This window comes from Bombina bombina, chromosome 6, assembly GCF_027579735.1.
Source record: "Bombina bombina isolate aBomBom1 chromosome 6, aBomBom1.pri, whole genome shotgun sequence".
NCBI lineage: Eukaryota > Metazoa > Chordata > Amphibia > Anura > Bombinatoridae > Bombina > Bombina bombina.
In genome coordinates this window covers 263,908,032-263,932,196 of record NC_069504.1, presented here as the reverse complement: position 1 = coordinate 263,932,196, position 24,165 = coordinate 263,908,032, and the positions used below count along the sequence as shown (strand labels likewise).

Here is a 24,165-nt window from a genome sequence, read left to right as displayed (position 1 = left end):
TGGGGGAGGGGCCATTTTGGTGCTTTCACTATGCATCAGAAAAACTCAGTCAGAGGTTCATTTTCTTCCTGCATGATCCGGTTCATCTCTACAGAGTTCAGGGATCTCAAGAGTCTTTTTTGAGGGAAGTAATCATACAGCAGAGCTGTGCTGATTGTATTGACTGTGATATAAAAAACGTTTATTTGTGTATTTTTTTTCTGCTGCCTGGGTTAGTTATCATTTGCTGAGGGGAACAATCCTTTGCTAAAACTGTATATTCTGACAAAGATTGATGCTATAACTTAATTATTTTATCTGTTATAATATTTTTCTGTGCTTCTTAAAGGCACAGTTCGTTTTCATATTATTTGTAAATTACTTTGAAAAGTATTTCCAAGTTGCTTTTTATTTGCTAGTGTGTTAAACATGTCTGATTCAGAGGAATATCTCTGTGCTATATGTGTTAATGCCAAAGTGGAGCCCAATAGAAATTTATGTACTAAATGTATTGATGCTACTTAAAAAATAGTCAATCTGTACAAATTGAACATATTTCACCAAACAACGAGGGGAGAGTTATGCCGACTAACTCGCCTCACGTGTCAGTACCTGCATCTCCCGCTCAGGAGGTGCGTGATATTGTAGCGCCGAGTGCATCTGGGCGGCCATTACAAATCACATTACAAGATATGGCTACTGTTATGACTGAAGTTTTGGCTAAACTACCAGAACTAAGAGGTAAACGTGATCACTCTGGGATGAGAACAGAGTGCGCTGATAATGCAAGGGCCATGTCTGATACTGCGTCACAGTTTGCAGAACATGAAGACGGAGAGCTTCATTCTGTGGGTGACGGTTCTGATCCAAATAAACTGGACTCAGACATTTCAAATTTTAAATTTAAGCTTGAGAACCTCCGTGTGTTACTAGGGGAGGTATTAGCGGCTCTGAATGATTGTAACACAGTTGCAATCCCAGAAAAAATGTGTAGGTTGGATAAATATTTTGCGGTACCGACGAGTACGGACGTTTTTCCTATACCTAAGAGACTTACTGACATTGTTACTAAGGAGTGGGATAGACCCGGTGTGCCTTTCTCACCCCCTCCTATATTCAGAAAAATGTTTCCAATAGACGCCGCCACACGGGACTTATGGCAAATGGTCCCTAAGGTGGAGGGAGCAGTTTCTACTTTAGCTAAGCGTACCACTATCCCAGTGGAGGATAGCTGTGCTTTTTCAGATCCAATGGATAAAAAATTAGAGGGTTACCTTAAGAAAATGTTTGTTCAACAAGGGTTTATATTGCAACCTCTTGCATGTATTGCGCCTGTCACGGCTGCAGCAGCATTTTGGTTTGAGTCTCTGGAAGAGACACTTCAATCATCCACACTAGATGACATCACACACAAACTTAAATTCCTTAAGTTAGCTAATTCATTTATTTCAGATGCCGTAGTACATTTAACTAAACTTGCGGCTAAAAATTCAGGATTCGCCATTCAGGCACGCAGAGCTCTGTGGCTAAAATCCTGGTCAGCTGATGTTACGTCTAAATCTAAATTGCTTAATATTCCTTTCAAAGGGCAGACCTTATTCGGGCCCGGCTTGAAAGAGATTATTGATGACATTACAGGAGGTAAAGGTCATGCCCTGCCTCAGGACAAGGCCAAAGCCAAGGCTAGACAGTCCAATTTTCGTTCCTTTCGTAATTTCAAAGCAGGAGCAGCATCAACTTCCTCTGCACCAAAACAGGAAGGAGCTGTTGCTCGCTACAGACAAGGCTGGAAACCTAACCAGTCCTGGAACAGGGGCAAACAGGCCAGAAAACCTGCTGCTGCCCCTAAGACAGCATGAATTGAGGGCCCCCGATCCGGGACCGGATCTAGTGGGGGGCAGACTTTCCCTCTTCGCCCAGGCTTGGGCAAGAGATGTTCAGGATCCCTGGGCGTTAGAGATCATATCTCAGGGATACCTTCTGGACTTCAAATCCTCTCCCCCAAGAGGGAGATTTCATCTGTCAAGGTTGTCAACAAACCTAACAAAGAAGGAAGCGTTTCTACGCTGCGTACAAGATCTTTTATTAATGGGAGTGATCCATCCAGTTCCGCGGTTGGAACAAGGACAAGGGTTTTACTCAAATCTGTTTGTAGTTCCCAAAAAAGAGGGAACCTTCAGGCCAATCTTGGATTTAAAGATCCTAAACAAATTCCTAAGAGTTCCATCGTTCAAGATGGAAACTATTCGAACAATTTTGCCCATGATCCAAGAGGGTCAGTACTTGACCACAGTGGATTTAAAGGATGCTTACCTTCACATACCGATTCACAGAAGTCATTACCGGTATCTAAGGTTTGCCTTTTTAGACAGGCATTACCAGTTTGTAGCTCTTCCATTCGGACTGGCTACGGCTCCAAGAATCTTCACAAAGGTTCTGGGCACTCTTCTGGCGATACTAAGACCGCGAGGAATTTCAGTAGCTCCGTACTTAGACGACATACTGATACAAGCTTCAAGCTTTCAAACTGCCAAATCTCATACAGAGATAGTACTGGCATTTCTAAGGTCGCATGGATGGAAAGTGAACGAAGAGAAAAGTTCTCTCTTTCCACTCACAAGAGTTCCCTTCCTGGGGACTCTGATAGATTCTGTAGAAATGAAGATTTACCTGACAGAGGACAGGTTAACAAAACTTCAAAGTGCATGCCGTGTCCTTCATTCCATTCAAGAGACCAGAAATTCTCTTCTATGGTGGCTTTATCGGCCACATCTGTCCAGGGGAATGCCATTCAGCAGGCCAGACTGGTCAATTGTAACAACAGATGCCAGCCTACTAGGTTGGGGTGCTGTCTGGAATTCTCTGAAGGCTCAGGGACTATGGAATCAGGAGGAGAGTCTTCTTCCAATAAACATTCTGGAATTGAGAGCAGTCCTCAATGCTCTTCTGGCTTGGCCCCAGTTAGCAACTCGGGGGTTCATCAGGTTCCAGTCGGACAACATCACGACTGTAGCTTATATCAACCATCAGGGAGGGACAAGAAGCTCCCTAGCAATGATGGAAGTATCGAAGATAATTCGCTGGGCAGAGTCTCACTCTTGCCACCTGTCTGCAATCCACATCCCGGGAGTGGAGAACTGGGAGGCGGATTTCTTAAGTCGTCAGACTTTTCATCCGGGGGAGTGGGAACTTCATCCAGAGGTCTTTGCCCAAATACTTCGACGTTGGGGCAAACCAGAGATAGATCTCATGGCGTCTCGACAGAACGCCAAGCTTCCGCGCTACGGGTCCAGATCCAGGGATCCGGGAGCGGTCCTGATAGATGCCTTGACAGCACCATGGACCTTCAGGATGGCTCATGTGTTTCCACCTTTCCCGATGCTTCCTCGATTGATTGCCAGAATCAAACAGGAGAAAGCATCAGTGATTCTAATAGCGCCTGCATGGCCACGCAGGACTTGGTATACAGATCTGGTGGACATGTCATTCTGTCCACCTTGGTCGTTACCTCTGAAACAGGACCTTCTGATTCAGGGTCCTTTCAAACATCAAAATCTAACTTCTCTGAAGCTGACTGCTTGGAAATTGAACGCTTGATCTTATCAAAGCGTGGTTTTTCTGAGTCAGTTATTGATACCTTAATACAGGCTAGGAAGCCTGTTACCAGAAAGATTTACCATAAAATATGGCGTAAATACCTATATTGGTGCGAATCCAAAGGTTACTCTTGGAGTAAGGTTAGGATTCCTAGGATATTGTCTTTTCTACAAGAAGGTTTAGAAAAGGGGTTATCCGCTAGTTCCTTAAAGGGACAGATCTCAGCTCTGTCCATTCTGTTACACAAGCGTCTGTCAGAAGTTCCAGACGTTCAGGCTTTTTGTCAGGCTTTGGCCAGGATTAAACCTGTGTTTAAAGCTGTGGCTCCACCATGGAGTTTAAACCTTGTTCTTAACGTTTTACAGGGTGTTCCGTTTGAACCCCTTCATTCCATTGATATAAAGTTGTTATCTTGGAAAGTTCTATTTTTAATGGCTATTTCCTCGGCTCGAAGAGTCTCTGAGTTATCAGCCTTACATTGTGATTCTCCTTATTTGATTTTTCACTCGGATAAGGTAGTTCTGCGTACTAAGCCTGGGTTCTTACCTAAGGTAGTCACTAACAGGAATATCAATCAGGAGATTGTTGCTCCATCCTTGTGCCCAAATCCTTCTTCGAGGAAGGAACGTCTTTTGCACAATCTGGATGTAGTTCGTGCCCTTAAATTTTATTTACAGGCAACTAAAGATTTTCGACAAACGTCTTCCCTGTTTGTCGTTTACTCTGGTCAGAGGAGAGGTCAAAAAGCTTCTGCTACCTCTCTCTCTTTTTGGCTTCGTAGCATAATTCGTTTAGCTTATGAGACTGCTGGACAGCAGCCTCCTGAAAGAATTACAGCTCATTCCACTAGAGCTGTGGCTTCCACTTGGGCCTTTAAGAATGAGGCCTCTGTTGAACAGATTTGCAAGGCTGCAACTTGGTCTTCGCTTCATACTTTTTCCAAATTTTACAAATTTGACACTTTTGCTTCCTCGGAGGCTATTTTTGGGAGAAAGGTTCTTCAGGCAGTGGTTCCTTCTGTATAAAGAGCCTGCCTATCCCTCCCGTCATCCGTGTACTTTTGCTTTGGTATTGGTATCCCACAAGTAATGATGACCCGTGGACTGATCACACTTAACAGAAGAAAACATAATTTATGCTTACCTGATAAATTCCTTTCTTCTGTAGTGTGATCAGTCCACGGCCCGCCCTGTTTTTTAAGGCAGGTAAATATTTTTTAAATTATACTCCAGTCACCACTACACCCTTGGCTTCTCCTTTCTCGTTGGTCCTTGGTCGAATGACTGGAGGTGACGTAGAGGGGAGGAGCTATATAGCAACTCTGCTGGGTGAATCCTCTTGCACTTCCTGTAGGGGAGCAGTTAATATCCCACAAGTAATGATGACCCGTGGACTGATCACACTACAGAAGAAAGGAATTTATCAGGTAAGCATAAATTATGTTTTTGCTTATTTTTTAATTAACATTGTGCTGATTTTCAGACTCCTAACCAAGCCCCAAAGTGTTAAATATACACTGATGTATACAGACCAGAATGCTTCTGTTTGTATAATGGGTCTTTCTTTTATATAGGTGGCAAGAGTCCATTAGTTAGTGACGTATGGGATATACATTCCTACCAGGAGGGGGCAAAGTCTCCCAAACCTTAAATGCCTATAAAAATTCACCTCCCACCTCACTCATACCTCAGTTTTACAAAATTTGCCTCCTTAGGAGGTGGTGAAGCATGATGTGCTTGATTTATTCTGTGAAAGGCGCTTCTAAGCATATTGAAGCCCAGTTCCTCTCTAAGTACAGTATTTGTCTTAGGGATGTGAAGAGAGTATTGCCTGATGATACCATGTTTTCGCCTATGGGAAATCTATTCTAGGGCTCTCTGTAAATTCGGTTGCAGGGATTCATCTGCTGCCTCCCTTTACAAATCAACATTATACTCCTCTACCATTACCTCTGCTGATATGTTTCAGTACTGGTTTGGCTTCTCTGCTATAAGTGGATGGGTGTATATCATTTTTTTAGACACTCTCGGCTATGGAAGGCACTTTATATTATATGAGTCAGGTCTGTTAATATTTCCCATTGCAATCACACAGTTTCAGAATGGAAATTATGTTTATGGGAGGGCGTGCCTGAGGGCAAGGGCGTGCCTGTTGTGACGCAAGTTGCGTTTTTTCAGTGTGTCGTTCTTGGCGCCAAACTTTATTATATTAAGCCTTTCCCTCTAATGCTGTCTGCTCTCATTATATTAGAGAGAGCTATGATGCTTGCTTTAGATTTTACTTTTTGCATAAGAATTTTATCATAGCCATTTTTTCCCATTCCTAAAACTGCTATATTGAGGAAATTGGATATTTTGTTTAAATGTTATTTTTCCTTTTTTGTTAAATTTTGCAAGATGTCTCAAACTGATCCTGCCTCTGATGTTACTGTAGGAACTAAGCTGCCTGAACACAATTCTACCAACGCTAAGTGTGTTTGTTGTAAACAAGCTGATCTTATTTCTTCAGCTCAATTATGTGGCATTATGACAAATTATTACATGCTGATAATGTTTCTATGAGTACAATTACATCTACTGTTATTCCTTCTCAGTCTAATGTACCTGATATTCCTGAAGATATAAACATTTGAATTGCTACTGCTATTCCGCCTTCAAATAAACGTAAAAGGTCTTTCCAAACTTGTCATAGATCTAATGAATTTTGTACTGCCCAACAGCATACTGAAATATCCTCTACTGATGAGGGTTCTGACTCAGAGGATCCTGCATCAGAGACAGAAATTGACAAATCTTTTTTTATTTAAAATTGAACATATTCGTTCTCTATTAAAGGAAGTATTGTTTACTTTGGGTATTGAGGAGTCTAGTCCGCCTGCTAGCAAAGCTAATAATCGTTTAAATTCTGTATTTAAGACTTCTGAGGTTACTCCTGAATTTTTTCCTATACAAGATGCTATCTCCTATATGTTTGCTAAAGAATGGTCTAAACTTGGTACCTCTTTTAACCCTTCTTCTACGTTTAAGAAGTTGTATCCTTTATCTGTGGCTAGTCTAGAGTTTGGGGAAAAGGTTTAGGGGGCTATTTCCACTCTTGCCAAACGTACTACTATTCCTATGGAAGATAGTACTTCTTTTAAGTATCTTTTAGATGGGAAGCTTAAAATAATCTTACCTTAGAAGAGCATATTTACATACTGGCTATATTCTTAGGCCAACTATTTCTATGACTGATGTCGCTGCTGTTTCAACTTTTTGGTTGGACAGTTTAGCGCAGCAGTTATAAAATCCTGAACTATTTAGCATTGTTCTTTTACTTCAACATGCAAATCATTTTATTTGTAATGCTATATTTGATGTCTTTAAGATTAATGTCAAATCTATGTCTTTAGCTATTCTAACAAGAAGAGCTTTATGGCTTAAATCTCGGAATGCTGACATGGTGTCTAAATCTAGATTAGTATCTCTATCTTTTCAGGGTAATAATTTGTTTCGTTCTCAATTGGATTCTATTATCTCCACTATCACTGGGGGTAAGGGAGTTTCTCTGCTCCAAGACAAGAAATCTAAGGGTAAATTTAAAGCTTCCAATCGTTTTCGTTCCTTTCTTCAGAATAGAGAACAGAAAACCTCTCCTTCCCCTAAGGCCTCTGGCTTTAATTGGAGACCATCTCCGAATTGGAATAAATCCAAACCTTATAAGAAACAAAATTCAGCCCCTAAGACTGCATAAAGGTGCGGCCCTCAAACCAGTTCTTCTGGTGGGGGGCAGACTAAAGGTATTTCAAGACATTTGGATAGATTCTGTCCAAAATCAGTGGATTCAGAATATTGTTTCTCAAGGGTATCGAATAGGTTTTAGAATAAGACCTCCCATGGGAAGATTCTTTCTTACTCATGTTCCAACAAACCCTGTGAAGGCTCAGGCTTTTCTGAAGTGTGTTTCAGACTTAGAGCTTTCATGGGTGATTGTACCAGTTCCTCAGCAGAAACAGGGATTGAGTTTCTATTCAAATCTATTCAAAGGAAGATTCTTTCAGACCAATCCTGGATCTGAAAACGTAAAATCGTTTTGTAAGTGTCCCAACTTTCAAGATGGTGACTATAAGGACTATTCTGCCTTTTGTTCATCAAGGTAATTTCATGTCCACAATAGACTTACAGGACACTAATCTTCACATTCCGATTCATCCAGACCACTATCTTTTTCTGAGATTCTCTGTTCTAGACCAGCATTACCAATTTGTCGCTCTTCCATTTGGCCTAGCAACAGCACCAATAATTTTCTCGAAGGTTTTCGGTGCCCTTCTATCTGTAATCAGAGAGCAGGGTATTGCGGTGTTTCCTTATTTGGACGATTTCTTGGTACCAACAATCTTTTAATTTAGCAGAATCTCACATGAAAAAAATGTTGTTTCTTCAAAGACATGGTTAGAGGATCAATTTACCAAAGAGTTTCTTCTTAGGTTTCCAGATAGATTCAGTGTCCATGACTCTTTCTCTAACAGACAAGAGACGAATGAAATTGGTCTTAGCTTGTCTAAATCTTCATCCAGATCACTATCCGTTTCTGAGATTCTCTTTTCTAGACAAGCATTACCAATTTCTCGCTCTTCCATTTGGCCTAGCGACAGCTCCAAAAATCTTTTCAATGGTTCTCGGTGCCCTACTCTCTGTAATCAGAGAAGGGGGTATTGCGGTGTTTCCTTATTTGGACAATATCTTGGTACTCGCTCAGTCTTTACATTCTGCAGAATCTCACACAAATCAACTAGTGTTGTTTCTTTAAAAACATGGTTGGAGGATCAATTTACCAAAGAGTTCTTTGATTCCTCAGACAAGGGTCACCTTTTTAGGTTTCCAGATAGATTCAGTGTCCATGACTCTGTCTCTAACAGACAAGAGATGATTGGTTTCAGCCTGGCGGTACCTTCAGTCTCAATCATTCCCTTCCGTAGCTATGTGCATGGAAGTTTAAGGTCTCATGACTGCAGCATCGGACGCGATCCCTTTTGCTCATTTTCATATGAGACCTCTCCAGCTTTGTATGCTGAACCAATGGTGCAGGGATTATACAAAGATATCAAAATTAATATCCTTAAATCCCAATGTTAGACTATCTCTGACTTGGTGGTTAGATCACCATCGTATAGTTCAAGGGGCCTCTTTTGTTCGTCCAACCTGGACTGTAATCACAACAGATGCAAGTCTTTCAGGTTGGGGAGCTGTCTGGGGATCTCTGACAGCACAACGGGTTTTGAAAACAAGAGGCGATATTACCAATCAATATTTTAGAACTCTGTGCTATTTTCAGTGCTCTACAGGTTTGGCCTCTGTTGAAGAGAGAACCGTTCATTTGTTTTCAGATAGACAATATCACAACTGTGGCATATGTCAATCATCATGGTTGGACTCACAGTCCGAAAGCTATGAAAGAAGTATCTCTGATACTTGCTTGGGTGAATTCCAGCTCCTGTCTAATTTCTGCGGTTCATATCCCAGGTATAGACAATTGGGAAGTGGATTATCTCAGCCGTCAGACTTTACATCCGGGGGAGTGGTCGCTCCATTCAGATGTGTTTTTTCTCAGATTGTTCAGATGTGGGGTCTTCCAGAAATGGATCTGATGGCTTCCCATCTAAACAAGAAACTACCCAGGTACCTGTCCATGTCCAGGGATCCTCAGGCGGAAGCGGTGGATACGTTAGCAGTTCCTTGGTGTTACCAACCTGCTTATATCTTCCCGCCTCTGGTTCTTCTTCCAAGAGTGATTTCCAAGATTATCATGGAACAATTGTTTGTGTTGCTGGTAGCTCTAGTATGGCCTCACAGGTTCTGCTATGCGGATCTTGTCCGGATGTCCAGTAGCCAACCTTGGCCACTTCCATTAAGGCCAGACCTTTTGTCTCAAGATCCGTTTTTCTATCAGGATCTTAAATCATTAAATTTGAAGGTATGGAAATTGAACGCCTAGTGCTTAGTCATAGAGGTTTCTCTGACTCAGTAATTAATACTATGTTACAGGATCATAAATCTGTTTCTAGGACGATTTATTATCGAGTTTGGAAGACATATTTCATGGTGTTCTCATAAATTCTCCTGGCATTCTTTTAGAATTCCTAGAATTTTACAATTTCTTCAGGATGGTTTGGATAAAGGTTTGTCTGCAAGTTCCTTGAAGGGACAAATCTCTGCTCTTTCTGTTTTATTTCACAGAAAGATTGCTAAACTTCCTGATATTCACTGTTTTGTACAGGCTTTGGTCCGTATCAAGCCTGTCATTAAATCAATTTCTCCTCCTTGGAGTCTTAATTTGATTTTGAAGGCTTTGCATGCTGCTCCGTTTGAGCCTATGCATTCTTTGGACATTAAACTACTTTCTTGGAAAGTATTGTTCCTTTTGACCATCTCTTCTGCTAAAAGAGTTTCTGAATTATCTGCTCTTTCTTGTGAATCTCCTTTTCTGATTTTTCATCAGGATAAGGCAGTTTTGCGGGCTTCATTTAAATTTCTTCCTACAGTTGTGAATTCTAACAACATTAATAGAGAAATTGTTGTCCATTCTTTGTGTCCTAATCCAAAGCATTCTTTGGAGAGATCCTTGCATTCTTTGGATGTGGTAAGAGCTTTGAAATATTATGTTGAAGCTACTAAAGATTTTCAGAAGGCTTCTGCCATTTCCTTGGCATCGTGGTTAAAGCTTTTGGTTCATCAGGCTTATTTGGAGTCGAGTCAGGACCCGCCTCAATGAATTACAGCTCATTCTACTAGATCAGTCTCCACTTTGTGGGCTTTTAAGAATGAAGCTTCAGTTGATCAGATTTGCAAAGCAGCAACTTGGTCTTCTTTGCATACATTTACTAAATTCTACCGTTTTGATATATTTGCTTCTTCGGAAGCAGTTTTTGGTAGAAAAGTTCTTCAGGCAGCCGTTTCAGTTTGATTCCTCTGCTTATGTTTGAGTTTTTTTCTTTTCATTATGAGAATAAAACTTATATTTTGGGTTGTGGCTTTATTTTTTTCATCGAAAAATGGCTGTTGTTATTTTATCCCTCCCTCTCTAGTGACTCTTCTGTGGAGTTCCACACCTTGGGTATTACTATCCCATACGTGACTAGCTTGTGGACTCTTGCCAATTACATGAAAGAAAAAATAATTTATGTAAGAACTTACCTGATAAATTCATTTCTTTCATATTGGCAAGAGTCCATGAGACCCACCCTTTTTATGGTGGTTATGATTTTTTTTGTATAAAGCACAATTAATTCCAAATTCCTTTGACGCTTTTTACTCCTTTCTTTATCACCCCACTACTTGGCTATTCGTTAAACTGAATTGTGGGTGTGGTGAGGCATTTTGAGGTTTGGGAAACTTTGCCTCTCCTGGTAGGATTGTATATCCCATACATCACTAACTCATGGACTCTTGCCAATATGAAAGAAATTAATTTATCAGGTAAGTTCTTACATAAATAATGTTTTCCGGACTGTGTGGCGAAGGAGAAATCCTGGTCCGCTGGTGTCTGGTTCTCTGGAGGCGGCAGTGTCCCAGTTATGGAGGATTATTGGAGACGAATGTCTCTGATTCAGACACTACTTTTTGCGAAGAATATGAATTGGCCCGGGTGATACATGCCCATCAGTTATGTTCTGAATGCCGTTTTAGAGAGCTCTGTTCCTCTGGATCGGGGAATCGGGTGCCCACTGAGCCATCCGTCTCTGGGGATTTTATTTCTCACGAGACGAGTTCCCTACCATCAACTCTTACTATGCATGCAGGTAACCCAAACGCTACTTATCCTTTCTAGGGAGTGTGGCCTGTTTCCACCGGACAGAGTTCCACATGGCCATATCTTTGGAGCTGGCGCATCTGCACCTCCCGGGAGTGTGTTTACGATATTGTCCGAGTTTCGTTAACCGGGGCTCGTCAGGCGTGGGATCGCCTTGTTCAGTTCAGCCTTCCGGGGGAGCAACTGCCCCTGAGGCCTTAGGGTGTCAACCTTTGGGGCCGGTGTTTCCTTTTGTCCCGGCGGAGGTATGTTGCGCCTTTCGTTATAGACTGGCACGTCTTCGTGTCATACTAAGGAACGTTTTTGGCATTGCTGGTGGATCCTACTCTTAATGGGTCTGGGGATTCTCAGTCTTACTCTTCGACTGGCTTGCATACATAGACATAAGGGGATGAAGTCATCTTCTTATAGTCTTGGTTATTTGTGTATCCTTTTCCAGTTCTGAGCTTGGAAGTCTCGGACCCCTGTTGGGCTGGTCCTGCGGGTCTGTCTATTCTTCCTGGGCGATAACCTACGGTTTGCCTTATCTTATCTGAGGATGACTTTTATTTGGTCTAAAGCTCATGTTGTGTGATGTTTCCTTAAGGAACTTTCCTCTATGGAATTGATACTCGTGATTTTGTGGTCGCACTGTTTACAAAAGTCTGTCTGACTGTTCTTTATCCCTCCATCATTGGGGGAGACTCTGTGTGGCCTTGAAAGTGCTGGGGCCCTTTGTTTCAGGCTGGTCCTGACTGGGTACAAATTATTCTGTCTTTGAGGCCTAGTTCAGACACGTGGCATCTATTTATGCCTGATTGGTCAGGTGAGGGTGACCTAGTGATCACAATATGATTGGTGTGGTTGTCTTGTTTTATTTTACAAGCTTCAACTAGCATCCTGAGAGGACTTGAGGGTCCGTGGTTGCTTAAGGGGCATGGGAGATTGGTTCAGTCCTCATTCGCCTTTCAATCTAGTGGGCCGCGGCAACATGCTCAGTCGTTTCCAAATTCTTCGGGAACTAGTGTGTTCCTTCCCGTTGTGGCTTGGAGGATTTAGGTCCTTCATACCGCCATTTGCCTTTCATGTTCTCTTTGGAAGTGTCCTTTTAGGACTTGTTCCTTTTAGAGGTTCTCTTCCTTTGGTTTGAGACTTTTTGGACTTTGTCCGTTTTTTATTCTGGCGGCTTTGGCCGCTTAATTAAGAAGTGAAGGCTGTGAGGCTCTGTCTTCCTTCAGGAGTTAGTCGTCTCCATATCGGGGGCGATAGGTGTTGTCTCTGTTTCCAAGCTTTTTGCTTAGGGGATTTTTTTCTGCCTGGGTTCGGGATGCTTTTCATTCTTCTCCCTTGGGTGTGGTCCTCTGGAACGTTAATCTGAAAGGATTGTGCAGACTAGCCTTTCTTTCTACTCTCTTTCGGGTGACTCTGTTCTCGTTTTCATTTCCCTTAGTGCTGCCCTTGGGGCCTTTGGGCTCTAGAAAAATTCTGTGACTTTTTTGCGGCCTAATACCTTGCTTGGGGGATTGTTGACCTCTGGCTAAGGGTGTTTTCTCCAACATAGGTGTGTCCGGTCCACGGCGTCATCCTTACTTGTGGGATATTCTCTTCCCCAACAGGAAATGGCAAAGAGCCCAGCAAAGCTGGTCACATGATCCCTCCTAGGCTCCGCCTACCCCAGTCATTCTCTTTGCCGTTGTACAGGCAACATCTCCACGGAGATGGCTTAGAGTTTTTTAGTGTTTAACTGTAGTTTTCTATTATTCAATCAAGAGTTTGTTATTTTGAAATAGTGCTGGTATGTACTATTTACTCAGAAACAGAAAAGAGATGAAGATTTCTGTTTGTATGAGGAAAATGATTTTAGCAACCGTAACTAAAATCCATGGCTGTTCCACACAGGACTGTTGAGAGCAATTAACTTCAGTTGGGGGAACAGTGTGCAGTCTCTTGCTGCTTGAGGTATGACACATTCTAACAAGACGATGTAATGCTGGAAGCTGTCATTTTCCCTATGGGATCCGGTAAGCCATGTTTATTACGATCGTAAATAAGGGCTTCACAAGGGCTTATTTAGACTGTAGACTTTTCTGGGCTAAATCGATTCATTATTAACACATATTTAGCCTTGAGGAATCATTTTATCTGGGTATTTTGATATAATAATATCGGCAGGCACTGTATTAGACACCTTATTTCTTAGGGGCTTTCCCAAAGCATAAGCAGAGTCTCATTTTCGCGCCGGTGTGGCGCACTTGTTTTTGAGAGGCATGGCATGCAGTCGCATGTGAGAGGAGCTCTGATACTTAGAAAAGACTTTCTGAAGGCGTCATTGGTATCGTATTCCCCTTTGGGTTTGGTTGGGTCTCAGCAAAGCAGATACCAGGGACTGTAAAGGGGTTAAAGCTTAAAACGGCTCCGGTTCCGTTATTTTAAGGGTTAAAGCTTCCAAATTTGGTGTGCAATATTTTTAAGGCTTTAAGACACTGTGGTGAAAATTTGGTGAATTTTGAACAATTCCTTCATGTTTTTTCGCAATTGCAGTAATAAAGTGTGTTCAGTTTAAAATTTAAAGTGACAGTAACGGTTTTATTTTAAAACGTTTTTTGTACTTTCTTATCAAGTTTATGCCTGTTTAACATGTCTGAACTACCAGATAGACTGTGTTCTGAATGTGGGGAAGCCAGAATTCCTATTCATTTAAATAAATGTGATTTATGTGATAATGACAATGATGCCCAAGATGATTCCTCAAGTGAGGGGAGTAAGCATGGTACTGCATCATTCCCTCCTTCGTCTACACGAGTCTTGCCCACTCAGGAGGCCCCTAGTACATCTAGCGCGCCAATACTCCTTACTATGCAACAATTAACGGCTGTAATGGATAATTCTGTCAAAAACATTTTAGCCAAAATGAACCCTTGTCAGCGTAAGCGTGGCTGCTCTGTTTTAGTTACTGAAGAGCATGACGATGCTGATATTAATATCTCTGAAGGGCCCCTAACCCAATCTGAGGGGGCCAGGGAGGTTTTGTCTGAGGGAGAAATTACTGATTCAGGGAACATTTCTCATCAGGCTGAATCTGATGTGATTACATTTAAATTTAAGTTGGAACATCTCCGCATTTTGCTTAAGGAGGTATTATCTACTCTGGATGATTGTGAAAAGTTGGTCATCCCAGAGAAACTATGTAAAATGGACAAGTTCCTAGAGGTGCCGGGGCTCCCAGAAGCTTTTCCTATACCCAAGCGGGTGGCGGACATTGTTAATAAAGAATGGGAAAGGCCCGGTATTCCTTTCGTCCCTCCCCCCATATTTAAAAAATTGTTTCCTATGGTCGACCCCAGAAAGGACTTATGGCAGTCAGTCCCCAAGGTCGAGGGAGCGGTTTCTACTTTAAACAAACGCACCACTATACCCATAGAGGATAGTTGTGCTTTCAAAGATCCTATGGATAAAAAATTAGAAGGTTTGCTTAAAAAGATGTTTGTTCAGCAGGGTTACCTTCTACAACCCATTTCATGCATTGTCCCTGTCACTACGGCCGCATATTTCTGGTTTGATGAACTGATAAAGGTGCTCGATAGTGATTCTCCTCCTTATGAGGAGATTATGGACAGAATCAATGCTCTCAAATTGGCTAATTCTTTCACTCTAGACGCCACTTTGCAATTGGCTAGGTTAGCGGCTAAGAATTCTGGGTTTGCTATTGTGGCGCGCAGAGCGCTTTGGTTGAAATCTTGGTCGGCTGATGCGTCTTCCAAGAACAAGCTTCTAAACATTCCTTTCAAGGGGAAAACGCTGTTTGGCCCTGACTTGAAAGAGATTATCTCTGATATCACTGGGGGTAAGGGCCACGCCCTTCCTCAGGATCGGCCTTTCAAGGCAAAAAATAGACCTAATTTTCGTCCCTTTCGTAAAAACGGACCAGCCCAAAGTGCTACGTCCTCTAAGCAAGAGGGTAATACTTCTCAAGCCAAGCCAGCTTGGAGACCAATGCAAGGCTGGAACAAGGGAAAGCAGGCCAAGAAACCTGCCACTGCTACCAAGACAGCATGAAATATTGGCCCCCGATCCGGGACCGGATCTGGTGGGGGGCAGACTCTCTCTCTTCGCTCAGGCTTGGGCAAGAGATGTTCTGGATCCTTGGGCGCTAGAAATAGTCTCCCAGGGTTATCTTCTGGAATTCAAGGGACTTCCCCCAAGGGGAAGGTTCCACAGGTCTCTGTCTTCAGACCACATAAAAAGACAGGCGTTCTTACATTGTGTAGAAGACCTGTTAAAAATGGGAGTGATTCATCCTGTTCCATTAAGAGAACAAGGGATGGGGTTCTACTCCAATCTGTTCATAGTTCCCAAAAAAGAGGGAACGTTCAGACCAATCTTAGATCTCAAGATCTTAAACAAATTTCTCAAGGTCCCATCGTTCAAGATGGAAACCATTCGAACTATCCTTCCTTCCATCCAGGAAGGTCAATTCATGACCACGGTGGATTTAAAGGATGCGTATCTACATATTCCTATCCACAAGGAACATCATCGGTTCCTAAGGTTTGCATTCCTGGACAAACATTACCAGTTTGTGGCGCTTCCTTTCGGATTAGCCACTGCTCCAAGGATTTTCACAAAGGTACTAGGGTCCCTTCTAGCGGTACTAAGACCAAGGGGCATTGCAGTAGTACCTTACCTGGACGACATTCTGATTCAAGCGTCGTCCCTCCCTCGAGCAAAGGCTCACACGGACATCGTCCTGGCCTTTCTCAGATCTCACGGCTGGAAAGTGAACGTGGAAAAGAGTTCACTATCCCCGTCAACAAGGGTTCCCTTCTTGGGAACAATTATAGACTCCTCAGAAATGAGGATTTTTCTAACAGAGGCCAGAAAAACAAAACTTCTGGACTCTTGTCGGATACTTCATTCCGTTCCTCTTCCTTCCGTAGCTCAGTGCATGGAAGTGATCGGGTTGATGGTAGCGGCAATGGACATAGTTCCTTTTGCGCGCATTCATCTAAGACCATTACAACTGTGCATGCTCAGTCAGTGGAATGGGGACTATACAGACTTGTCTCCAAAGATACAAGTAAATCAGAGGACCAGAGACTCACTCCGTTGGTGGCTGTCCCTGGACAACCTGTCACAAGGGATGACATTCCGCAGACCAGAGTGGGTCATTGTCACGACCGACGCCAGTCTGATGGGCTGGGGCGCGGTCTGGGGATCCCTGAAAGCTCAGGGTCTTTGGTCTCGGGAAGAATCTCTTCTACCGATAAATATTCTGGAACTGAGAGCGATATTCAATGCTCTCAAGGCTTGGCCTCAGCTAGCGAGGACCAAGTTCATACGGTTTCAATCAGACAACATGACGACTGTTGCGTACATCAACCATCAGGGGGGAACAAGGAGTTCCCTAGCGATGGAAGAAGTGACCAAGATTATTCTATGGGCGGAGTCTCACTCCTGCCACCTGTCTGCTATCCACATCCCGGGAGTGGAAAATTGGGAAGCGGATTTTCTGAGTCGTCAGACATTGCATCCGGGGGAGTGGGAACTCCATCCGGAAATCTTTGCCCAAGTCACTCAGCTGTGGGGCATTCCAGACATGGATCTAATGGCCTCTCGTCAGAACTTCAAAGTTCCCTCCTACGGGTCCAGATCCAGGGATCCCAAGGCGGCTCTAGTGGATGCACTAGTAGCACCTTGGACCTTCAAACTAGCTTATGTGTTCCCGCCGTTTCCTCTCATCCCCAGGCTGGTAGCCAGGATCAATCAGGAGAGGGCGTCGGTGATCTTGATAGCTCCTGCGTGGCCACGCAGGACTTGGTATGCAGATCTGGTGAATATGTCATCGGCTCCACCTTGGAAGCTACCTTTGAGACGAGACCTTCTTGTTCAGGGTCCGTTCGAACATCCGAATCTGGTTTCACTCCAGCTGACTGCTTGGAGATTGAACGCTTGATTTTATCGAAGCGAGGTTTCTCAGATTCTGTTATCGATACTCTTGTTCAGGCCAGAAAGCCTGTAACTAGAAAGATTTACCACAAAATTTGGAAAAAATATATCTGTTGGTGTGAATCTAAAGGATTCCCTTGGGACAAGGTTAAGATTCCTAGGATTCTATCCTTCCTTCAAGAAGGATTGGAAAAAGGATTATCGGCAAGTTCCCTGAAAGGACAGATTTCTGCCTTGTCGGTGTTACTTCACAAAAAGCTGGCAGCTGTGCCAGATGTTCAAGCCTTTGTTCAGGCTCTGGTTAGAATCAAGCCTGTTTACAAACCTTTGACTCCTCCTTGGAGTCTCAATTTAGTTCTTTCAGTTCTTCAGGGGGTTCCGTTTGAACCCTTACATTCCGTTGATATTAAGTTATTATCTTGGAAAGTTTTGTTTTTAGTTGCAATTTCTTCTGCTAGAAGAGTTTCAGAATTATCTGCTCTGCAGTGTTCTCCTCCTTATCTGGTGTTCCATGCAGATAAGGTGGTTTTACGTACTAAACCTGGTTTTCTTCCAAAAGTTGTTTCTAACAAAAACATTAACCAGGAGATTATCGTACCTTCTCTGTGTCCGAAACCAGTTTCAAAGAAGGAACGTTTGTTGCACAATTTGGATGTTGTTCGCGCTCTAAAATTCTATTTAGATGCTACAAAGGATTTTAGACAAACATCTTCCTTGTTTGTTGTTTATTCAGGTAAAAGGAGAGGTCAAAAAGCAACTTCTACCTCTCTCTCTTTTTGGATTAAAAGCATCATCAGATTGGCTTACGAGACTGCCGGACGGCAGCCTCCCGAAAGAATCACAGCTCATTCCACTAGGGCTGTGGCTTCCACATGGGCCTTCAAGAACGAGGCTTCTGTTGATCAGATATGTAGGGCAGCGACTTGGTCTTCACTGCACACTTTTACCAAATTTTACAAGTTTGATACTTTTGCTTCTTCTGAGGCTATTTTTGGGAGAAAGGTTTTGCAAGCCGTGGTGCCTTCCATTTAGGTGACCTGATTTGCTCCCTCCCTTCATCCGTGTCCTAAAGCTTTGGTATTGGTTCCCACAAGTAAGGATGACGCCGTGGACCGGACACACCTATGTTGGAGAAAACAGAATTTATGTTTACCTGATAAATTTCTTTCTCCAACGGTGTGTCCGGTCCACGGCCCGCCCTGGTTTTTTAATCAGGTCTGATAATTTATTTTCTTTAACTACAGTCACCACGGTACCATATGGTTTCTCCTATGCAAATATTCCTCCTTAACGTCGGTCGAATGACTGGGGTAGGCGGAGCCTAGGAGGGATCATGTGACCAGCTTTGCTGGGCTCTTTGCCATTTCCTGTTGGGGAAGAGAATATCCCACAAGTAAGGATGACGCCGTGGACCGGACACACCGTTGGAGAAAGAAATTTATCAGGTAAACATAAATTCTGTTTTCTTCCCTTTGGGCTGAGAATTTCAAATGAGTCCTGTACCCGTTCTCTGGATTTTCCGGTTCTCATCCCCTGTGAGGTCTGATTGCTTCAGACAGGGTATCTTGTGTTCCCTGAGGGTGTCGTTCGTTCTAGGACGATTCTGGGCCCCGGTTCCGGAGTTCTTGTCTTGGATCCTTCTTGGATGTCTGAAGACTTATGAGGACTGGTTTGGGACAACCCAGTTTTTTTCAGGGACTCTATGTTACAACATAGAGGCTAGCTCATTGGGCTTGCAAGCAGGTAGGCCAGAGTTCACATCCACCTTCGGTACTGGTTATAAACTTTAAGGCCTAACTTGTCCTTCGGACAGAGTGTGTTCCTCTATGGGGAGTTTTTTCTCTGTTGGGTCAACAATGGAGTCTGGATGATTTTTCATTCGGTCTGTGTTTTGATCATACTATGGCTTCATGTTTTGTAGACATGTATGCTGTTCTTATCTGTGCCCTTCCCTTTGGAGGGGATAGTTTATCTTCCTTATGAGTTGGGGTTTCCTCTCTCTGATGGGTCTTTGTCCTGCCCTGTGTGTAGGAGGTTGGATCAGGTGGCTTATTTCTGTAAGGGGCAGCATCTGCTTCTCTGTAGGCTCTGTTCCACCTGTTGGAAATTGATCTCTCTATGTAGAGACTGTCTAAGAGAGTTGTGACGGTCTTCCTACGGATCTATTGCACTTTTCTCTGTTCCAGGTCCTAGGGGGTTCTTCTTGGGAGTGCCTTATTTTGGAGGAGCGGATTGGGTTCGCACCCGAGCTCTATTGAGGTGGGTGAGTCCCCCTTTTTTTCTTCCATTCCCTGGGGGCTTGTGGTTGGGGTCTTCTGTCTCCCTGTCTATCAGACATGTCTGTCACTTGGGCTGGTCTGGTGTTGGAGAAGGATCTGAGATCTGTTGCTCTGCTATTTCGTTCTCTGAGCATTCGAGGTACAGTAAGCCTTTTTGAGGTTTCTCCTTTCTCCACATTCAAGATTTGTGGAAAGGACTGGTTGCTCTTAGATAGCCTGCAACGTTATCCGCTGGCTAGTGGATACTTAGCAATCTGAAGGATCCTATCTTCAGCTGCTTTCTACTTGCCCTTGAAGTATTTAAGTTTCAGAGTCATTTTTAGATGACTGCAGCGTGCAGTGTTTTTGCTTCAGGTGTTGTTCGTCAGACCTATCTGAGCTTGCTGCACAAGGTTTTGTTCTGAATATTTTGGTATTCTGACATACCTTTTTGCAACATGGGGGCCTTCATCTTCAGTTGCTTTCTAGAGTGCTGTTGCACTGTGTTAGGGAAAGATCCTCTCTCTGTTTCAGACTCCCGGCCTTATCCCGTGGTTTCTGTATTTCTGGGGTCTGGGCGTTGCCTCCCCTTATTTCTATGAGACTGGTTGGGTCTCTGTTAGCCTGACCCAGTTTCTCTGGTTTTTGTTCTGTTTTTATTTAGGACTCGTTGTGCCCTTTTTAGTTTTTTTTTCTTCTGGAGTTCCTTATGCTAGCTGGAAGCTAGCTCAGCATTCTACTGCACTGTGGCTACTCTACACTGTAGCAAACCGAGGGTTGCAAGTTCGATCCCCGGCGAGGTCTACTCAGCCTTTCCTCCTTTCAAGGTTGATAAAATGAGCAGCACCTTGAATCCCTTAAGGGGGATTAGCCGCGCTTTACAAGTACAATCATATTTTCTCCGTGCCTTTTTCTTCTTTGTGGAAGAATACGGTAGTTTGTTCCCTTCCTTTAGAAAGGGGTGTGTTGTTTGGAGACTGACTGCTGGGGACGGTGTCTCTTGGAGGCTGTTGACTCAGTTGAGTCTATTTCCTGTGGTCTCTAGCAAGGCTGTGGACTATCTGCTGTCAGGGTCCTTGGGCCTTTTCCTTTTCTTTTTCAAAGTAGTTCTCCGCTTCGGACGAAGCTGGATGATATTGGGTTGGGGTTTTCAGGCCTGGTGCCCTCAGAATGGGCCGCCTATTGTACCCTCCCATTTTTGCATTCAGTGTCCTCTATAGCTTGGGTATTGTTTTCCCAAAAGTAATGAATGCAGCTGTGGACTCTTTCCATTTATGAAGAAAAACTTAAATTATGCTTACCTGATAATTTTCTTTTCTTCAGATGGAAAGCGTCCACAGCTCCCCACCCGTATTTTTTCTGTGGGGCGTCTTATTTTTTTATTCTTCTGGCACCTTTTCACCCTGGTATTTCTTCTACTGTTCCTTGTTCTTCGGCAGAATGACTGGGGGATGAGGGAAGTGGGAAGAGTATTTAAGCCTTTGGCTTGGGTGTCTTTGCCTCCTCCTGGTGGCCATGTTCTTTTTTCCCAAAAGTAATGAATGCAGCTGGGGACTCTTTCCATCTAAAGAAAAGAAAATGATCGGGTAAGCATAATTTAAGTTTTTAAGATGTATTTTATCAGATTGTTCAGATGTGGGGTCTTCCCGAAATAGATCTGATGGCATCCCATCTAAACAAGAAGCTTCCCAGGTACCTTTCTAGGTCCAGGGATCCTCAGGCGGAGATGGTGGATGCGTTAGCAGTTCCTTGGTGTTACCAACCTGCTTAGATTTTTCCGCCCTTCTTCCAAGGGTGATCTCCAAGATCATAATGGAACAATTGCATGCGTTTCTGATAGCACCAGCATGGCCTCACAGGTTTTGGTATGCAGAACTTGTCCGAATGTCCAGTTGCCAGCCTTGGTCACTTCCTATAAGACCAGACCTTCTGTCTTAAGGCCCAGTTTTCCATCAGGATCTCAAATCTCTAAATTTGAAGGCATGGAAATTGAACGCTTAGTTCTTAGTCATAGAGGTTTCTCTGACTCAGTAATTAACACTGATACAGGCTCGTAAGTCTGTTTAAAGGAAGATTTATCATAAGGTTTGAAAAAACTATATTTCTTCTGTTATGTGTGATCAGTCCACGGGTCATCATTACTTCTGGGATATTATCTGCTCCCCTACAGGAAGTGCAAGAGGATTCACCCAGCAGAGTTGCTATATAGCTCCTCCCCTCTACGTCACCCCCAGTCATTCTCTTGCACCCAAAGACTAGATAGGAGGTGTGAGAGGACTATGGTGATTATACTTAGTTTTTATAACTTCAATCAAAAGTTTGTTATTTTACAATAGCACCGGAGCGTGTTATTACTTCTCTGGCAGAGTTTGAAGAAGAATCTACCAGAGTTTTTCTTATGATTTTAACCGGAGTAGTTAAGATCATATTGCTGTTTCTCGGCCATCTGAGGGAGGTAAAAGCTTCAGATCAGGGGACAGCGGGCAGTTGAATCTGCATTGAGGTATGTAGCAGTTTTTATTTTCTGAATGGAATTGATGAGAAAATCCTGCTATACCGTTATAATGACTTGTATGTATACTCTACACTTCAGTATTCTGGGGATGGTATTTCACCGGAATTACTCTGTAAAAGTACATTAAACCTTTTAATAGGTATTTAATTCATGTTAAACGTTTTTGCTGGAATGTAGAATCGTTTGCATTTCTGAGGTACTGAGTGAATAAATATTTGGGCATTATTTTTCCACTTGGCAGTTTGCTTGTTTTGATTATGACAGTTTCGTTTCTCTCTCACTGCTGTGTGTGAGGGGGAGGGGCCGTTTTTGGCGCTCTTTGCTACGCATCAAAAAATTTCCAGTCAGTTACACTTGTAATTTCTGCATGATCCGGTTCATCTCTAACAGAACTCAGGGGTCTTCAAACTTCTTTGAAGGGAGGTAGATTCTCTCAGCAGAGCTGTGAGATTTATGTAGTGACTGTGTTTTAAAACGTTGCTCTGTGATTTTTATGTTTAAAATTTAATTAGTGTTGCTTTACTAATGGGAACAAACCTTTGCTAACAAGTTGTGTTGTTTTTAAAGAGTGATGCTATAACTGTTTTTCAGTTCATTATTTCAACTGTCATTTAATCGTTTAGTGCTTCTTTGAGGCACAGTACGTTTTTGTTAAATAAGATTGTAACCAAGTTGCATGTTTATTGCTAGTGTGTTAAACATGTCTGATTCAGAGGAAGATACCTGTGTCATTTGTTCCAATGCCAAGGTGGAGCCCAATAGAAATTTATGTACTAACTGTATTGATGCTACTTTAAATAAAAGCCAATCTGTACAAATTGAACAAATTTCACCAAACAGCGAGGGGAGAGTTATGCCGTCTAACTCGCCTCACGTGTCAGTACCTGCGTCTCCCGCCCGGGAGGTGCGTGATATTATGGCGCCTAGTACATCTGGGCAGCCATTACAGATAACATTACAAGATATGGCTACTGTTATGACTGAAGTTTTGGCTAAGTTACCAGAACTAAGAGGCAAGCGTGATCACTCTGGGGTGAGAACAGAGTGCGCTGATAATTCTAGGGCCATGTCTGATACTGCGTCACAGCTTGCAGAGCATGAGGACGGAGAGCTTCATTCTGTAGGTGACGGTTCTGATCCAAGCAGATTGGATTCAGATATTTCAAATTTTAAATTTAAATTGGAAAACCTCCGTGTATTACTAGGGGAGGTCTTAGCGGCTCTTAACGATTGTAACACTGTTGCAATACCAGAGAAAATGTGTAGGTTGGATAAATACTTTGCGGTACCGGCGAGTACTGACGTTTTTCCTATACCTAAGAGATTAACTGAAATTGTTACTAAGGAGTGGGATAGACCCGGTGTGCCGTTCTCACCCCCTCCAATATTTAGAAAGATGTTTCCAATAGACGCCACCACACGGGACTTATGGCAAACGGTCCCTAAGGTGGAGGGAGCAGTTTCTACTTTAGCTAAGCGCACCACTATCCCGGTGGAGGATAGCTGTGCTTTTTCAGATCCTATGGATAAAAAATTAGAGGGTTACCTTAAGAAAATGTTTGTTCAACAAGGTTTTATATTGCAACCCCTTGCATGCATCGCGCCAATTACGGCTGCGGCAGCATTTTGGATTGAGTCTCTGGAAGAGAACCTTAGTTCCGCTACGCTGGACGACATTACGGACAGGCTTAGAGTCCTTAAACTAGCTAATTCATTCGTTTCGGAGGCCGTAGTACATTTAACCAAACTTACGGCTAAGAATTCAGGATTCGCCATTCAGGCACGTAGGGCGCTGTGGCTAAAATCCTGGTCGGCTGATGTAACTTCTAAGTCCAAATTACTTAATATACCTTTCAAGGGGCAAACTTTATTTGGGCCCGGTTTGAAAGAAATTATCGCTGACATTACAGGAGGTAAGGGCCACGCTCTACCTCAAGACAAAGCCAAAGCTAAGGCTAGACAGTCTAATTTTCGTCCCTTTCGGAATTTCAAAGCAGGTGCAGCATCAACTTCCACTGCACCAAAACAGGAAGGAGCTGTTGCTCGTTACAGACAAGGCTGGAAACCTAACCAGTCCTGGAATAAGGGCAAGCAGGCCAGAAA

The 24,165-nt window shown here is 43.1% G+C and overlaps 1 protein-coding gene across 1 annotated transcript in view; it reads left to right on the top strand.

Moving 5' to 3' along the window:
* RAP1B (RAP1B, member of RAS oncogene family) overlaps nucleotides 1–24,165 on the top strand; it is a 355,352-nt gene that overhangs the window by 233,041 nt on the left and 98,146 nt on the right. The gene's annotated exons all lie outside the window — the stretch shown is intronic.